We start from the raw sequence: 17,475 nt of genomic DNA on the forward strand, positions 1-17,475 counted from the left end.
TTCCAGCTTTCCAGCCTCGCTGCCATCCTGACCTGACCTCCTGACCTGACCTACTGGCAGTTTTCTGCCAGGGTCTTGACTTATTCTAGTCACCTCCAGGCCTTACCTTCTAAAAGTGACACCTTGGGATCTGCCATGCCTCTGAAAACCTGGAGGGGTTGACATTGACCTTTGTTTGCCTCTTCCCCTCACCCTGCACCAACAGGTGCTCTTTGCTCTGACTGACCTAGGAACATGTGTGCTGTCTTGACTACACTACAGTCTCACAGACCTCATTCTGGAAAATGACAGGTGATTTGAAGCACCCTAAAATAGGTCTCCTACATTTGGAAAAATTCCTTCTGGATAGTCCAAAGCCACACTATTTTGTACCCATTTTCAAAATCTCAGGGAGGCCTGCCAGTCCTCCTCAGCTGCTGTAACTGAGTGACCTTTGCTATTTTTAAGTGACCTCTCATCCAGACCCCAGTGTTCCTCAGACCTCACCCTGGCAGGCCACTGGGGCCTCACAAAGTGCTCAGAGATAACCTTGCCAGACGTTGATTTTCTTTTTTTCTCAAGCTTTGAGCACAGAGACCTGGGGATTTCAGGACTCAGCTGCTGCACCACAACTCTAGCTCAGAGAATACTGTCTAGCTCTGGCCTGCATTCTCATTTTTTAAAATTTTATTTTTTTAATTCTAATTTGTTATATACAACAGCAGAATGCATTACAATTCATATTACATATACAGAGCACAATTTTTCATATCTCTGGTTGTATATAAAGTATATTCACTCCATTCCTGTCTTCATACATGTACTTAGGGTAATGATGTCCATCTCATTCCACCATCTTTTTTACACCCCTTGCCCCCTCCCTTCCCCTCCCTCCCCTTTGCCCTATCTAGAGTTTGTCTAATCTTCCCATGCTCCCCTCCCAACCTCACTGTGAATCAACCTCCCTGTATCAGAGCAAACATTTGGCATTTGTTTTTTTGGGATTGGCTAACTTCACTTAGCATTATATTCTCTAACTCCATCCATTTACCCACAAATATCATGATTTTACTCTCTTTTATTGCTGAGTTATATTCCATTGTGTATATATACCACATTTTATTTATCCATTCATCTACTGACGGGCATCTAGGTAGGTTCCACAGTTTAGCTATTGTAAATTGTGCTGCAATAAACATTAATGTGGCTGTGTCCCTGTAGTATGCTATTTTTAAATGGTATAGACCATTTGGTGGGACTGCAAAATGGTGCAGCCAATATGGAAATCAGTATGGAGATTCTTGGAAAAGTTGGAATGGAACTACCATTTGACCCAGCTATCCTACTCCTCAGTCTATATATACCCAAAGGACTGGCCTGCATTCTCTAGGCCTTAGAAACCACCAAGGTCTGGCCTGCTGCCCAAGGTCCAGGTCCTTGGGAGCTCATATTGTGGTATCTTTTCTTAGGTATTAATCAAACAAGAATTGCACATCTTGCTCTTGGCTTTCTCTGACTCTGCAAGTTACCTTGATTGGTGGTTGGGGAGGTTTGGACTTTACTTTGCTTTCCCATGAAAGAGCAGAACACAAGATCCTCTAACACCTCTTGTGAGCTGCCTGGTGCAGCCTCCCCTCACACAGTGTGTGCTGTGTAGAACAGAACCAGGGAAAGTGAGAACTATGCATGCCCCAGAGGTAAGCACCATGGCCACTGCCCTTCTAGAACTTTTTCTAGGTACATGAAAATAGGAGACTTGTTTATAAGTCTGTTTGCAGTGGTATTTTTAAAAAAACAAGCTGAGTTCATACTCCTTCAACTGAACAAGTAATTGTTGATTGCCTAATATATACTAGGCATTGTTTTAGATCATTGAAAAGAATGTTTCTACTTGCTGTTTTTTGCTTAAAAGCATAAAATATTTCCATGTTGGTATTTAACAATCTCCATCATCATTACTTTTGACAATTACATGGTATCCTCCAGCACAGTCACATTACAATTCTACAATTTCTTTAACTAATTTCCTAATTCTAGACATTCTTTTTTCTCTCTCTTTTTTATTTAATTTTTTTTAGTTGTTGATGGACCTTTATTTTATTCATTTATTTATATACAGTGATGAGAATTGAACCCAATGCCTCACACATGCTAGGCAAGCACTGTACCACTGAGCTACAACCCCAGCCCCTCTCTCTCTTTTTGAAGCAGGGTCTCACTAAGTTTTCCAGGCTGGCCTGAAACTTGAGAGCCTCCTCCCTCAGCATCCCAAGTAGGTAGGATTATAGGCAGCCGCCACCATACCCAGCTATTTCTAGTCAGATCATCTCCATGTGCTTTTTTTTTCTTTAATATTTTAAAATTGTAGATGGACACAATACTTTTATTTTATTTATTTATTTTTATTTTTATGTGGTGCTGAGATTGAACCCAGTGCCTCACACATGCCAGATGAGTGCTCTACCATTGAGCCACAACCCCAGCTCCTCCATGTACTTTTCTATTACAAATAATGCTACAATGAATGCTTTTATCATTATGAATATTTCTTTTTCCTCTTCTTTCTCTCTCTCTCTCTCTCTCTCTCTCTCTCTCTCTCTTTCTTTCTTTTTCTTTTTTTGGTGGTACTGGGATTAGACATGGAAGCACTCTACCACTGAGCTACACTCCCAGTCCCTTTTTATTTTTATTTTGAGATAGAATTTTGTTAAGTTTCCCAGGATGGCTGGTTTAGCCTCCTGAGTCTGTGGGATTACAGGCAGATGCTACCACATCTGGCTTTTTGGATATTTCTAACAGACTCCTACAAGGGAAACTGTTTAATCAAAGTAAGAGTCCTGAATATTTTTTAAAAAACATTTTTTAGTTGTTGATGGACCTTTATTTAATTAACTTATTTATATGCAGTGCTGAGGATGGAATATAGTGCTTCACACATGCTAGGCAAGCACTCTACCACTGAACTACCATCCCAGCCCCCTGAATATTCTTAACTGTTGTACCCAAGTATCAAGATTGTACCCATTTACCCCACTGCTACTAGTTCATGAGAGGGACTTTCCTTCCATTCCACAGTGGCCTATCTTCAGTAATTTTGTTAATCTGATAGGTAAAAATGGTAAATAACCTTTTCAACATAAATCAGCCTCAGCAGTCAATATTGATTGAGCAGCTTATGGCCTTAAACACAGGGTACATCTAAAATATAAATAAAGAGAGGTAAAACTTTGGCTCCTATAGATGAGATTCAGACTTGTCTCCCTTTGTTGTGGGTGGTTTTGTACTTTGTTTCACAAGCAAGGTGTCTTTTCTTCCTCAGTGCCACCTTTCAAGGTAAAAGTCATCATCTCTTTTTTTTGGTGGGGGGGCGTGGGTACTAGGGATTGAACTCAGGGGTGCTTAACCACTGAACCACATCCCCAGTCTTTTTAAATCTTATTTATGGGCTGGGGATGTGGCTCAAGCGGTAGTGCGCTCGCCTGGCATGCGTGCGGCCCGGGTTCGATCCTCAGCACCGCATACAGACAAAGATGTTGTGTCCGCCAAATACTAAAAAAATAAATATCAAAATTCTCTCTCTCTCCCTCTCTCTCATTCTCTCTCACTCTTTCTAAAAAAAAAAAAAAAAAAAAAAAAGCTCCTTGTTCTGTATATGGACAGAATCACAGCCTTTGGGACAGGAGTCCCTGTGTTTCTCCTTTGCTAGCAAAGCAATAAAACCTTTAAATAAATAAATAAATAAATAAATTTTATTTAGAGATAGGGTCTCGCTGAGTTACTTAGGGCCTTGCTAAGTTGTGGAAGCTGGCTTTGAACTTTCGTTTCTCCTGCCTTAGCCTCCTGAGCCACTGGAATTACAGGCCTGGGTCACCGTGCCCAGCTTCACCATTTCTTTCTTTCTTTTTGTTTGATACAGGGAATTTAACTCAGCCCTATTTTGCATTTTATTTAGAGACAAGGTGTCACTGAGTTCCTTAGCACCTCGCTCTTGCTGAGGCTGGCTTTGAACCCACAATCCTCCTGTGTCAGCCTCCCGAACTGCTGGGATTACGGTGTGCCCCACCAAGCCTGGCTCACTATCTCATTTTTATAAAGATTTTTACTCCTCCAAATCACAAAGTTAAGAAATAACACCCAGGGAGGAAGGGGAGTCCAGTGGGAAGAGTAGCAAGGGCAAGGTCATCTCTAACCCTGGGGCTTGATTGAGACCATAGCTGGATCTCAAGGCCAGTGGGGGAGGAGGATGACTTGAAATTCCTAATTCCTTCCCATAGGCTGCAACATGTAGAATCTGTTCTGTCCTCAGGGTTTGTCCTGGTCAGCCCCAGATAAGAGTAGAGAAGTAACCGAGTTGTCTGCTATCTCAGAAGGGCGAGGGAAGAGTGAGAGAGCTGTTACACTGGTGATTGTGTGTGTGGCGTTGGGGTGGTGGTGTATGAGTTGGTGGTATGCCTGCAGGCCTTGCTCACAAGCTCACTTCTTTCATCCTCTTAGCTGGCTGCTACTGTAACAGACACTACCCAGAGCCCCAGACCTGTTCCCTTCCCAAAAAATAAAGCATCCCCACAAACAAACCTTGTATAATGGTGGCTCTAAGCCTAGGAGTTCCCACCATAGACTATCGTTTAACCACCTCAGAACTCAGCAATTTAAAAGACCGTTTTAAACAGACTTGGGATGGGGAACCAGGAGGCAATTAAGTGCCTTCCCTTGAGTTTGTTCCCCAGGGAAACTCAACTGAGGGGGACAGGCTTGCAGAGCTGTGGACAGTTCAGTGGACTTATGCATGCAGGATTTCAGTTCAAAGGTAGAAGCAGCTGCCCCTCAGGGTGGCTCCATTTCAACCCGTTCACTACACAATCTCAGGGCACAACTTTCCCTCTCCAGATGTTTTAAAAGAAGCTGTCCACTGGCAAGATGACTGGGTGGGTGGTTTGTCAGTGTTTTCAGATGTAAGAGGCCTGAAAAATGAAGAAAAGAGAAAGAAAGAAAGAAAGAAAAAAAAATATGGCAAACTTGATTAATCTGTCTCAAACTGTGCAACTTTTCTGTAAGTTTGAAATTGTATCAAAATACAATGTGACCAAAAAAAAAAAAAAAAAAAGAATTACAAAAATTGAAGAAGCATTTAGGTAAATCAATCCTCATTCCCATCAGACTAACCTAAGAATGGGCTTAATTTTTTTATAGATTTTGTAAAGTCTATACAAAAATCTCCACATTTTATTATTTTTATTTTACAGTTTGACATATTAGTGGATACACCAGATAGCAATTTCTTCAGTGGCAAGGAAGGCACAAGATAATTTTCTCTTTGATTTCTCAAGAACCTCAATATCATCTGTCTTTTGGAGGATCTGGTTTCCTATGATGTCTGTGATACTGTCCAGGAGGATACCAATGGAGCTTAATAGTGAAGAGTATTTGCTAAATTGTCCAATCATGGGTCATTGCTCAAAGTGCTTGCCTTTTCCTTCTGATGTGTTTTATTTTAATATTTATTTTTTATTTTTTTAGGTGGACACAATATCTTTATTTTTTATTTTTATGTGGTGTTGAGGATTGAACCCAGCGCCCCGCACATGCCAGGCGAACGTGCTACCACTTGAGCCACATCCCCAGCCCCTGATCTGTTTTACAGCACTTGATAATGTATTTCTTTATTATGGATTTGGTTAAGGGATAAGTTCCATGTTAAGGGAAATGTCCACAGAAGGGTAGTGACATATTGTTACCTTGCCATCAGATGTCAAAGCAAGCTGTACTTTGCAATGATAGTAATCTGGAAGAGAACATGCAGAATTATTTCAGACACAGTATAAAGCAAGCTTTGTTTTGTCCAGACATGGTGGCATACACCTGTTATAGTTTGGATCTGAAATGTACTCCTTAAGATCATGTATAGAAGCTTGGTCCCCAGTGCAGCAATACCCAGAGATGGGGCTTTTAGGAAATGATTGGATCATAGACTCTAACCTTATCAGTTGAAGACTCTATTTGATGGATTATTAATTTGAATGGACTACTGGGAAGTGGTGGAATTATAGGCAGGTAGATCACTGGGGCATGCCCTGGGGGGAATATATCTTGTTCCTGATTCTCTCTCTTTCTCTTTCTCTCTCTCCTTCCCAGCTGCCATGAACTGAATAGCCATACTCTTCTCTTCTGCCATGATGTGTCACGCCTTGGGTCCAGAGTAATGGAGTCAATCAAACATGGGCTAAAACCTCTGGACCATGAAGTGAAATAAATCTTTCCTTCTGTAAGATGTTTATATCAGCATTTTGGTCACAGCAAGGAAAAGCTATCACACACACCTGTAATCCTAATTACTTGGGAGGCTGAGGAGGAGGATTAAAAGTTGGAGTAATTCAGCAAGAGCTTGTTTCAAAAAGCAACAACAAAAATAAATAAATAAATATAAATAAAAAGTGCTGGGGGTGTAGCTCAGTGGTATGGCATCCCTGGGTTGAATCCCCAGCACTGGGGGAAAAAAAAAAAGGTTTTGTTTTGAATCATAAAGAAGTGTTTCAACATAATTCTCTTTGATATCATCCATTTTACTGCCATTTATGTAGCAAGATAGTTATCAAGCGGTATAGAAAAAGAAAGATGTTTTGAAGAGAAACTGTTCTTAAAATCTACTTCTGGGTGCACCAGTTTTCATCCCTGCTTAACAGCTCCTCACTCTGAGCCCGCCATCTTGTCTCCCACTTTTTGTATAGCGTTATTGAGTTATTTTTATCCAGTTTTAATTATAGGCAATTTTGTAGTCTGCCTTTTTGCACTTAATGTTAGTTATTACATGTTTTCCATACTGCTCATTCTTTGTAATTATCATTTTAATGGTTTCTAATATTCCATTATCTGTCATAATTTATGTTTTGTTGATTGACATTCAGATGAAGAAGGGAATTGCTGTTAGTTCATCATAGACTCTGTACCAGGTGCTGCCTACTGCAGGCTATGTACAGGCACTTACTTGACCCACATAATCCTGCTATAACCTAGAAACTTGGGAAATTATTAGCAAATTAACAAAGTGGATCTTATATTCTAGTAGTGTGTGTGTATGTGTACAATAAAAATATGCATAATAAATCAAAAGCATATTTTATGTTAGAAGGTGCCAAATAATATGAAAAAATGGAGCAGGATAAGAAGACTAAGAGAGTGCAGGAGGAGGGGATGTCTCCATTTTCCATAGAGTAGTCTGGGTAGAAGGTATTAACTTTTTTTTTTTTTTTTTTGGTGCTGGAGATTTAACTCAGGAGCAGTTGACCACTGAGCCACATCCCCAGCCCTATTTTGTATTTTATTTAGAAACAAGGTCTCACTGAGTTGCTTAGCACCTCACTTTTTTTATGAGGCTGGCTTTGAACTTGCGATCCCCCTGCCTCAGCCTCCTTAGCTTAGGGATTACAGGCATGTGCCATTGTGCCTGGCTGAAGGTACTAACTTTTGAGCAAAGCATTGGAGGAGATGAGAGTGAGTCATGAGTAACACATGACCAACTAAAAAGGCTTTGATGATACATTGCAACTCTGTCGTTAAAAGGCATGAGAGGGTCAAAGACCTCAAGTTTGAAAAGACACTTCCAAGGAGATATGAGATTAGAATTTAAAGATCATCCAAAGTTCAGAGGGGGGTGAACAATGACTTATTTCACAATAGTAGCATTTATTGCCCCCAAATAATTTGGGGACAAAGAAAGGAACTGCTTCTTTACACAACAGTAGTAAAGGAGTGACACTCATACCCCTAAGAATGGCATAGGCTGAAAGCTCAAGGCTGTATTCAATAAACTCATAGATACTTTTCCTGGGGTCAGTGATCGAAAGACGTGGAGGATACTTGAAGGTTATGCCTTTTGTTGTAATTTAAAGGTGCACCTCTGCAGAAACACACATCTTATGCCAAGTTAGGAAGCACAATCTTGGTAGGTTAGGTTCTACCCAGTGATCCAGATGACCCTGGGCTATGTATTTCAAACAACTAACATTGGAAGTACTTTCCTTTAGACTTCACACTTCTGATACTTGTTAAACAAAATGCAAACTGAACTGGCAGAATTATTACGTTTGTGGCTTTTTAAAAATACAAGAATTACACAGGATAAACTTTTTCAAGCATATAGATACTTACCAAGCTGGGATACATCCTTTTTTTTTTTTTTTTTGTACTGGAGATTGAACTCAGGGGCACCCAACCACTGACCCACATCCCCAGACCCATTTTGTATTTTATTTAGAGACAGTTGCTTAGTGCATTGCCCTTGCTGAGGCTGACTTTGAACTCTCAATCCTCCTATCTCAGCCTCCCGAGCCACTGGGATTATAGGCATGCGCCACCGCACCCAGTCTGGGATACATCATTTTGATTGAAGCATAATCTTTACCAGTCAACTTGCTTAATAAATAATTTCCAGGGGCTGGGGATGTGGCTCAAGCGGTAGCATGCTCCTCGCCTGGCATGTGTGCGGCCCAGGTTCGATCCTCAGCACCACATACAAACAAAGATGTTGTGTCCGCCGAAAACTAAAAATAAAAAAATAAAAAAAAATAATAATAATTTCCAGTTTAAATGGCCTTTGCTTTTCATAGAATATTTCTGTTATAAATATATAAGCATAATTTCAGTAAAGTGAATTCTGACTGCAATATGTGAATATGGCTTAATATTTAGAGAATGTCTACAGAAATACTCTGTGAAATAAATTTCTTTTTGAAAATTTGTTTTGTTCATGTGGACTTCATTTTTGTTCATTGTGTTTTCCTAGAATAGAGTACACTCATACAACACTACAGTTTTTTAAAATGTATTTAAGCTTTCTATGTACTAATGGAAATGTTCTCCAAAACAGCAAAGTATGGATCAGGATATATTATGCGCTATCATTTCTACTATGAAGGTTTATATATGCATAGAATATCCCTGGAAAGACACAAAAGGAATTGATAATAGCATCTGTCTCCAGGAAGGGAAATAAGGTGACTGAAAGACAAGAAAAGCCAGAGAGGGCTAGTGTCATGGTTCAGTGGTGGAGTGCTTGTCTGGCATGCATGAAGCACTGGGTTCATTCCCTGGTACCACATAAAAATAAACAAAATAAATTTATTGTATCCATCTACAACTTAAAAAATAAAAAGCCGGAGACATTGTATTCACCTTCCATCCTTTTATATTTTTTGACTTTTGTAAAGCATATATTATTTAGTCAAAAAATAAACTATTGAGCTACACACGACAGTGAACTCCTGTAATCCCAGCGACTCAGGAGGCTGAGACACAAGGATCACAAGTTCAAAGCCAGTCTCAGCAATTTAGTGAGGTCCTAAGCAATTTAGTGAGACCCTGTCTCAAAATAAAAAATTAAAAAGAGCTGGGGATGTGGCTCAGGGGTTAAGCACCCCTGGGTTCAATCCCCAGTACCAAAAAGTAAAATATTTCCAAGCATGGTGATACACACCTGCAAACCTAGGTACTCAGGTGGCTGAGGCAGGAGGATGATAAGTTAGAGTCCACCCTTGACAACTTAGCAGACCTGTCTCAATAAATAAAAAGGTCTGGGGATGTAGCTTTTTGGTAGAGCACCCCTGGGTTCAATTCTCAATACCATTAAATAAATAGATAAGATAGAAATAAGTAAAATATTTTTAAACAAAATGTAAAAAAATAAAGCATTGCTATTTCAGTACAATTATGTAGTATGAAGTTAAGTAACAAATGCTAATGTTAGGAAATATTGACAGGATCAGAAAATGTATTGTCTGATTCTAGGATGGTGCTTTCCTCCAAAGTTTTTCCTTTAAGCCTAGACTAGTATCTTAAGTTAGTTGACCTCACTCTTTTTTGTTTTATTTCTTGCAGTGGTGGGGACTGAACCCAGGATGTTACACACGCTAGGCTAACACTCTACCACTGAGCTATACCCGCAGCTGACCTTGTTCTTTTTAAAGACTTACCTTGAGATAGAGTTTTTATATATGACTTTGTCAGACAGAGATCTCTGCTCTGATTTCAGAGTCTACTGTATCAGTTCTTCAAGATTGCTTTTTCTTTTCTTAAAATTGAAGCTTCTGAAGCATGAATACTTACAATTGTTATTAGAAATATAAGCACAAATTCATATAAGGCACACAAGAGTATATTCACACAAGAGTATACTTAGGCAGTGAAAATATTCCACCTCAATCGTCAGAGAAATCTGAATGAAAACAGAGAAAATCCTTATTGAATTAGCAATTTGTTCAAAGGTAAACCCCAGTGGAGAAGAGGGTCTGGTGAAACATATATCTATATACATCACTGACTCAAATAGTAACCAACCCAGCCCTTTTGTGAGGCACTGTGTCAATTCACATAACCATTAGAATATTAATGTATTAGTCTGGTGTGGTAGCATAAGTCTGTAATCTCAGTTACTTGGGAGGCTGACACAGGAGGAACACAGTTTGAGGCCAGCTTTGACAACTTAGTGAGACACAGTCTCAAAAAAGAAAATGAAAAGGGCTGAAAATGTAACTCAGTGGTGAGTACCCCTGGGTTTGATCCCCGTCTGGGAAAAAAAAATTAATATCTTTAGACCCAGTAATCCCACTCCTAGGAATTTGTCCTTAGGAAATTTCCCCAAAGAAGAGAAAAGATCTCTGGAGGATCTTTGTTGCATCCATAGCCATCTGCTGTAGTAATACCATAAACTGGATGGCTTAAACAATAAGCATTTATTTCTCACAGTTCTGGAAGGTGGAAGTTCTAGATTAGGGGTGCAGCGGGGTCAAGTTCTAGGGAAGGCTCTCTTCCAGGTTTCAGACTGTCAGTTTCTCACCATATCCTTACGTAGTGGAGGGAGAACTATCTGGCTCTCCAGCCATTTTTTTTTTTTTTTTTGTACCAGGGATTGAACCCAGGAATGCTTAGCTGCTGCGATACATACCCAGCCATATGTGTGTGTGTGTGTGTGTGTGTGTGTGTGTGTGTGTGTGTGTGTGTTCAGACCAGATCTTACTAAATTGCTTTGGGCCTTGCTAAGTTGCTGAAGCTGGCCTTGAACTTGTGATCCTCCTGTGCCACTGAGGTTACAGGTGTGCACTGTAATCTACACCCAGCATTCCAGCCTCTTCTTAAAAGGGCACTAATGCCATTGGTTAGGGCTCCACTCCACTCTCATTTAGCTCTAAATACCATCACGTTGGAATTAGCATTTCAACACATGAATTTTTTTTTTTTTTTTGAGGTGGGGACACAAAGATTCAGTCTTTTTTTTTTTTTTTAATGTCTTTATTTTTATGTGGTGTTGGGGATCGAACCCAGGGCCTGGCCCATGCTAGGCAAGCGCTCTACCTCTGAGCCACAACCCCAGCCCAAAATTCAGTCTTTTTTAAAATCAAAATGTAAAAGTAGGTTAGCAAGTGCGATGGTCTTGGACTCAGACATCCGGATGTGAGGGCTTGACTTGGTATCTGTGTGGTCCTGTGGATTTGATCTTCCTGAACCCATTTCTGTCTGGTGGAAGGAGGGAAAGAAGGCTGTGGAAGTCTTGTTGGATCAGATCATGGGGGATCTTATCTGCTAAGCAAAGGACTCCAGGCTCCATGCAATCAGCAAGAGAAACTACAGGTATGTGTTCAAAGCTATGCATCAAGAAGATTAACCCAGCAGTGCCATGTAGGATGAGTGGAGCCGGGGAGAAAGCGGAGGTGGGAAGCCACTTAGAAGGCTTGTGCTGTAGACTACAGGAGAGGCAATGACTAATTAAATGAAACAGCTCAAATTGTGTGAGTACCTTGTGGGTGATGAGCCATTATCATAAATCTTCAGCCTCCCTGTAGCATCTGTTTTATAGTCCACACTGAGCAGAAATATTACGGAATAACACCTTCTATTTCCAAAGCCCTTTATAGTTCAAAAAGTGCTTTCATGTGCAATATCTCATTTGATCTTCTAGGGTGTTTACAAGTTGATATTTTGAAGGAGTTTTGCTAGATATTGAAATCAGACCTATGAGTGTATAATTTCTAGGGTGCACCTCTCTCCCCTCCTCCACGTAGCTTCCTTTTGTTCGGTCGTCAGGTGCTTCACGGCTCCTTATTCCATTTCACTATAGGCGGAGAAAGTGTGCTGAACAGCAACACCAGTCTCATTGCTTAAATTCCTCCAAAGGCAGGTAAGTTGTCAGTGTGCTGGGTTTTGCTGCATTTGGTTTATTTAATCATTCGTTCATCTTTCTCTGATCACAGTGGAGTTTCAAATGTTCCACCATATGCTGTCCCTGAGATGCTCTGTGCAAACAAGTGACAGCACAGAGGGGGGCCTAGCCTTCCCTCTTTCCCTCCAGCTCAAGCCCCTGCCCCATCTTGGGGAGGGACGTTTCCCTGTGGTGGCCAAAAAGGGACCCCCAAGTCACACAGACCTAAACCACCAGACGTGCAGCTAGCGGACCCAGGAGGCTTGTGGCCCTAGTCTCCGCAGCAATGGAAGCTTCTTAACTCAGGCTTCTCTGGCTTCCAGAGGCACTAATGAGCAGGGCTGAGCAGTAATTAAGACTGTGCTCAGTTCCACATCATGCAGCACAGCTGCAGCGGGCCAGGAGGAGGGGAGGGAGGGAAGACAGGAAGGATGCCCTCAGCCTTCTCTTCCCACTCTGAGCCTGCTCTTCAGGGCTCTCCTCAGTGCAGGGAGGGGCGTTGGTAAAGTTGTGGAATGAGGGAACAACTATAGAAGATGGCTGCCCAAGGACTGGGTCATGCAGAAGCCAGGCAGGTGTTGCTGTTCCATCTTCTGTCACAGGTGGGATGCCAGTGATTTTCTTAGAGGTGTATAGTCTGTCCCCTGTCTTACAATCAGCTTGGCACTGAGTGGGACTATAGGATGGGCTGTGATCTGGCAAAAAAAAGGGCACATGACACATGCCTCCCATTCCTCACTGCCGTGCCGGTATGCCAGTTTTCTCTGGGGAGCCTGGGACCCTCTTTGGCTCATAACTCAGACCCAAGGGCCTCTCTTGGTGAAGGCCAGTAGCATCAACAAATACTCAGTGAGCAACATTGAGTTGGAGGTCTGCAAGTTTTTGACCTAGTCCCTTCTGGTTGGCACACACTCCAGTGGGGAGACAGATGTGCAAATAAAGACTGCTATGTTAGTGATAAGAAAAAGTCCTATTAGAAGAAAAGGAAAAGTCCTATGGGACTACAGAGTTTCCTAGGGTAGACTGAAGGAAGCTTCATTTGTAGGGTGGCATTTGCATTAATGCTTAAAGTAGAAGAGGAATTCACCAGGAAAAGTGTTTAGGGCAAAGGGAATAGAATCAGTTGGGCATGGTGGTGCTTGCCTAAAATCCCAATGAGTTGGGAAGCTGAGGCAGGAGAATCACAAGTTCGAGGCCAGCCTAGTAACTCAGTTAGACTCTGTCTTAGGATTAAAAAACAAAAACAAAAAACCCCACAAAGAATGGCTCAGTGATAAAGCACTCTGGGTTCAATTCCCAGTACAAAAAAGAAAGAAAGAAAAGAATAGGGAAGATGGGGATAGAATAAGCAAAGACATAAGGCATGAAATAGTGGATGGCCTGGCAATGGGGTTGTGGCTCAGTGGTATCACACTTGCCTAGCATGCGTGAGGCACTGGGTTCGATTCTCAGCACCACATACAAATAAAGGTCCATCAACAACTAAAAAATATTTTTAAAAAGAAATAGTGGGTGGCTTATCCTAGTTCAATAAGCAGCCAGCATATGTGACACACCTGGCCCAAACCATACATAGAGAAGGGTGGATTCTAACAAAGGCATTAGAGGTCAAGTCCTGGCAGGAGCAATTGTCAGGATAACCCACATTTCTGGTTTGCCCTACTTTCAGTGCCAGGCAGCTACTCCTCAACTTTATGGAAAATCCCTGGGGAGGCAGTGATGCACGCCTATAATTCCAGCAACTTGGAAGGTTGAGGCAGGAGGACTGCAAGTTTGATCCCCAGCCTCAACAATTTAATGAGACCCTGTCTCATCATTAAAAAAAATACATATATATATATATATATATATATATATATATATATATATATATTTTTTTTTTTTTTTTAAATGACTGGGGATGTAGATCAGTGGTAGAGTGCCCCTGTGTTCCCAGTAAAAAAAAAAAAAAAAAAAAAAAAAAAAAATCCCTCTGGGGAGCTATCCAGCCCCAGGTGCTGAGCTGGAGGAAACAATCAGAGATGAATCAAGGAGCTGAGCTGGGGGAGAGGACTTAGAATAAAACAGGGAAAAATTAAGCACTGAGCTCAAGTCTGCTTCTGAGTCAACTGCAAGGAAGTGACTGCAGTGAGGGAAGATGAATGGTATAATACAATGTCCTGAGACCCAGGGAGAAGGTCCAGGAGGAGCCCAGGCCTTGTGTGTGGAGTATTAGGGCACCAGTAGCCTCCTATCCTCTGAACACTTCTTTGGTGGGCACATGTACCTAAAGGTTTTTAGAACCCAGGAAAGAAAACAGCAGAGTGATCATCATCAACTCCCAAAGAGACCCCCAATACATAGCCTGTGATTCAGAAAGAATACCTAGAGTCTCAAGAAGGCTGGATTGTCGGCAATCTGGGACCACTTTCAAATCTATGCAAGCAGTTCTCCGTTTGCTCTCTCTCTCTCTGTGTGTGTGTGTGTGTGTGTGTGTGTGTGTGTGTGTGTGTTGCTAGGGATGGGGTCCAGGGTGTGTACATGCTTAGCAAGTTCTCTATCACTGAGCTACACCCTCAGCCCCTTAAATTACTTTTTGAAGTGTGTTAACTTAGGATCACAGGCTTTGCTCTTCCCTCTCCTGCCAATGATTTCCTCCCATTGAGTCGCATGAAGGCAGTTCCCCAAGGGGATTTTGGGTTGCTCTTGATAGACCCAACCTAATCTTTTCTTAAAATTGGGCATCTCGCCACAAAACCATGAAAAGATAATTTCAGCTTTACTATAAATTACTGCAAATTCTGAACCTGCTTGGAATGCCTGCCCGTGCCTTGAACTCACCCATGCCTGGCTCTCTGACCAGATAGCAGCCCTCTCTGAAACTTTAGTGATGCCTCACAAATCTTGGCCTTCCCTGGCCAGACAACGACCCTCTCTGAGGCTCTAATGGTCCTCATAAATTCTGATGTTGGGGCCAGCAAAAAATGTAAACTACCATTAATGTGATGCTCATCAGAGTTCTGTTACCTGTAACCCCCCTTTGTGTAACTTTCTGGGCTATAAAGTTGGGCTGTAGGAAAGCTGCTGTGCTGTCTTGTTCCCACCATTTTGGGAGGGAGAGGCAGCCAGGCCGGTTGAAATAATAAGCTTGCTTTAATTTGATTTTAATTGGAGTCAGTGGTCTTTTCTTGCGTCCTGGTCTAACAGCTCTGTGCCAGGATGTTGTCACCCACCTCTGTACTGGTGGGTGCTCCCTTCATGTCTTTTCTGAACCACAGATTCACAGTTTTTCAGTAAACCACAGACCTTATTTTGTATTCTGAGTCTGTGGTCTTGTTTTCTATAGCAGTGTGACCCAGAAAGCTTGATATCTCTTGCATAACTGTGATTGACAGTCTGAAAATGAGATCCACAGGTGAACTGTGTTCTCCATGGAGCTAGCCTGAGGTTGTCCTGAACCCCTCACTTCTCCCTCAAGCAGTCACAGGACACCTATGGGCATTTTTTCCTCACGCCAGAATGTTGGCCCCAAAGAGAAAGAGAAAAAAGAAAAGAGGAGTGGAGAGAATGAGTCCCTCATTGGTGGGTCTGGAGGAGGGACTGAGAGTCCAAAGCCCCATTACATTCAGTTAACAACCAATTAGGCTTCCTGTCTTATGCTCTTGTCAGAGAAGGGGACACTGGGCCCTGGCTTGCTCTTCTCCCCTGACTTGGCACCAAAAGAAGCAACTGGGAGAAACCTTCTTCAGAGTGGAAGGATATAGGGAGAGAATTGGAATGCGTTTTATTTTGAGTGGACTTTTGCATTCAAAAGATTCCCTTTTAAAATTATATATATATATGGCTCTTTTTAATTTTAGCCTATTTTTCTTAGAGCAATAAAGCTTTTTGCAATATGAAAAAAGTGACATTTGATCTGAAAGGGTCTGGGGGGGGCTCTGAGTGTGAGGAACTGACCTTTAATACCCACTTACCAGAGCTGCAGCTGGTAAGGCGAGAGCTGAGCCTCCAGGAATGATGTCCCCTGCCCTCCACAGGTCAGTTCACAGCGGGGAAAGTGTTGGTGAAACCCTGGGAGCATATGTATGTGTGTGAGCTGTGTGTGAGCTGTGTGTGAGCGTGCACACCTGTGCTCCTGCCTCCTCTTTGCCCATTCTTTCCCTTGGTGGCTATGGCTAAACCTGCCTCTGTCTTCACTCTCTCGCCAACTGTCCCAGTTCTCAGTTCCTCCCTCCCTCCTTTCAGCCACACCCAGAAGCCCTACTAGGCAGGGCCAGAGGGAAGCAGTTGTTGGTGTTTTTCCCCAGCTCCCGCTCAAACCTGACACCCACAGAAAGGTCAAGCCCACGTGGTTGCATACATCCCCTGCCTGGCCCGCCCTGGCTGTTACCATGACGACTGCTGGGCTGGAAATGTCCTTAGCCACCACTACTCAGCACATTGGTGGTTGTCCCAGGCTCCTTTCTCAGAAAACCCCCTCCTGCCAGGGGCTCTGGAGTCACAGAGCCTCTGGGAATACAGAGACATTCAGAGACAGACAAATAGATCCAGTCAGAGGCATACTCACGGACAGAGTCAGAGAAAGAGGCACAGAGTTAGAGGCACAGAGAATAGAAATATGTAAGAAAGTGAGGTGGTGGCAGAGTCTGAGCCATGCGGGACTGAGGGATGAATAAAGCAGAACAGTCTGAGATGGAAATAAGAAAAAGAGACAAAGGGAGGCCCAGAGAACCCATGACAACCTAGGGAGAGAGAGCCCCAGACTGAAAGAATAATGGAGAGGGGGCCAGGGAGGAAGCAGGGAGAGGCAGAGATCAGGGGGTAGGAGGGAAGCCACGAACACACACACACACACACACACACACACACACACACACATTGCACACATAGTCTCCTTGTCCTAGGGAGAACCTTGATTCCATTTCACCCAAAATTCATTGTAAATTCCTGCTCTCAGCCTCACCTTTGCTCAGAGGCAAAATGGGCATGTGGAACAATGATGGTAAAAAATGAGGCCCTCACTCCCATCCCAGTAAATTATTTTGTTCAACAGGTTTCTGTTTATCTTATCCTCTCTGAAGCCTCAGTGGCGTCCAAGATGATTTACTGCTCAGGCTCTTCCTCTGGCTGGACATTTGCCACACTAAGAGGGTATGTTCCTTAAGCTAGCAATAGTAAAACTGAACCCCTTCTTAACATACATGCGCACTCTTGCGCGCGCGCGTGCGCGCACACACACACACACACACACACACACATATCCTTGATTCCATTTTACCTCAAATTCATTTTGAATACTAACTCTCAGTCTCATCTTGCCCACGAGGTGA

The sequence above is a fragment of the Callospermophilus lateralis genome, chromosome 3 (genome assembly GCF_048772815.1).
Source record: "Callospermophilus lateralis isolate mCalLat2 chromosome 3, mCalLat2.hap1, whole genome shotgun sequence".
NCBI classification, from domain to species: Eukaryota; Metazoa; Chordata; class Mammalia; order Rodentia; family Sciuridae; genus Callospermophilus; species Callospermophilus lateralis.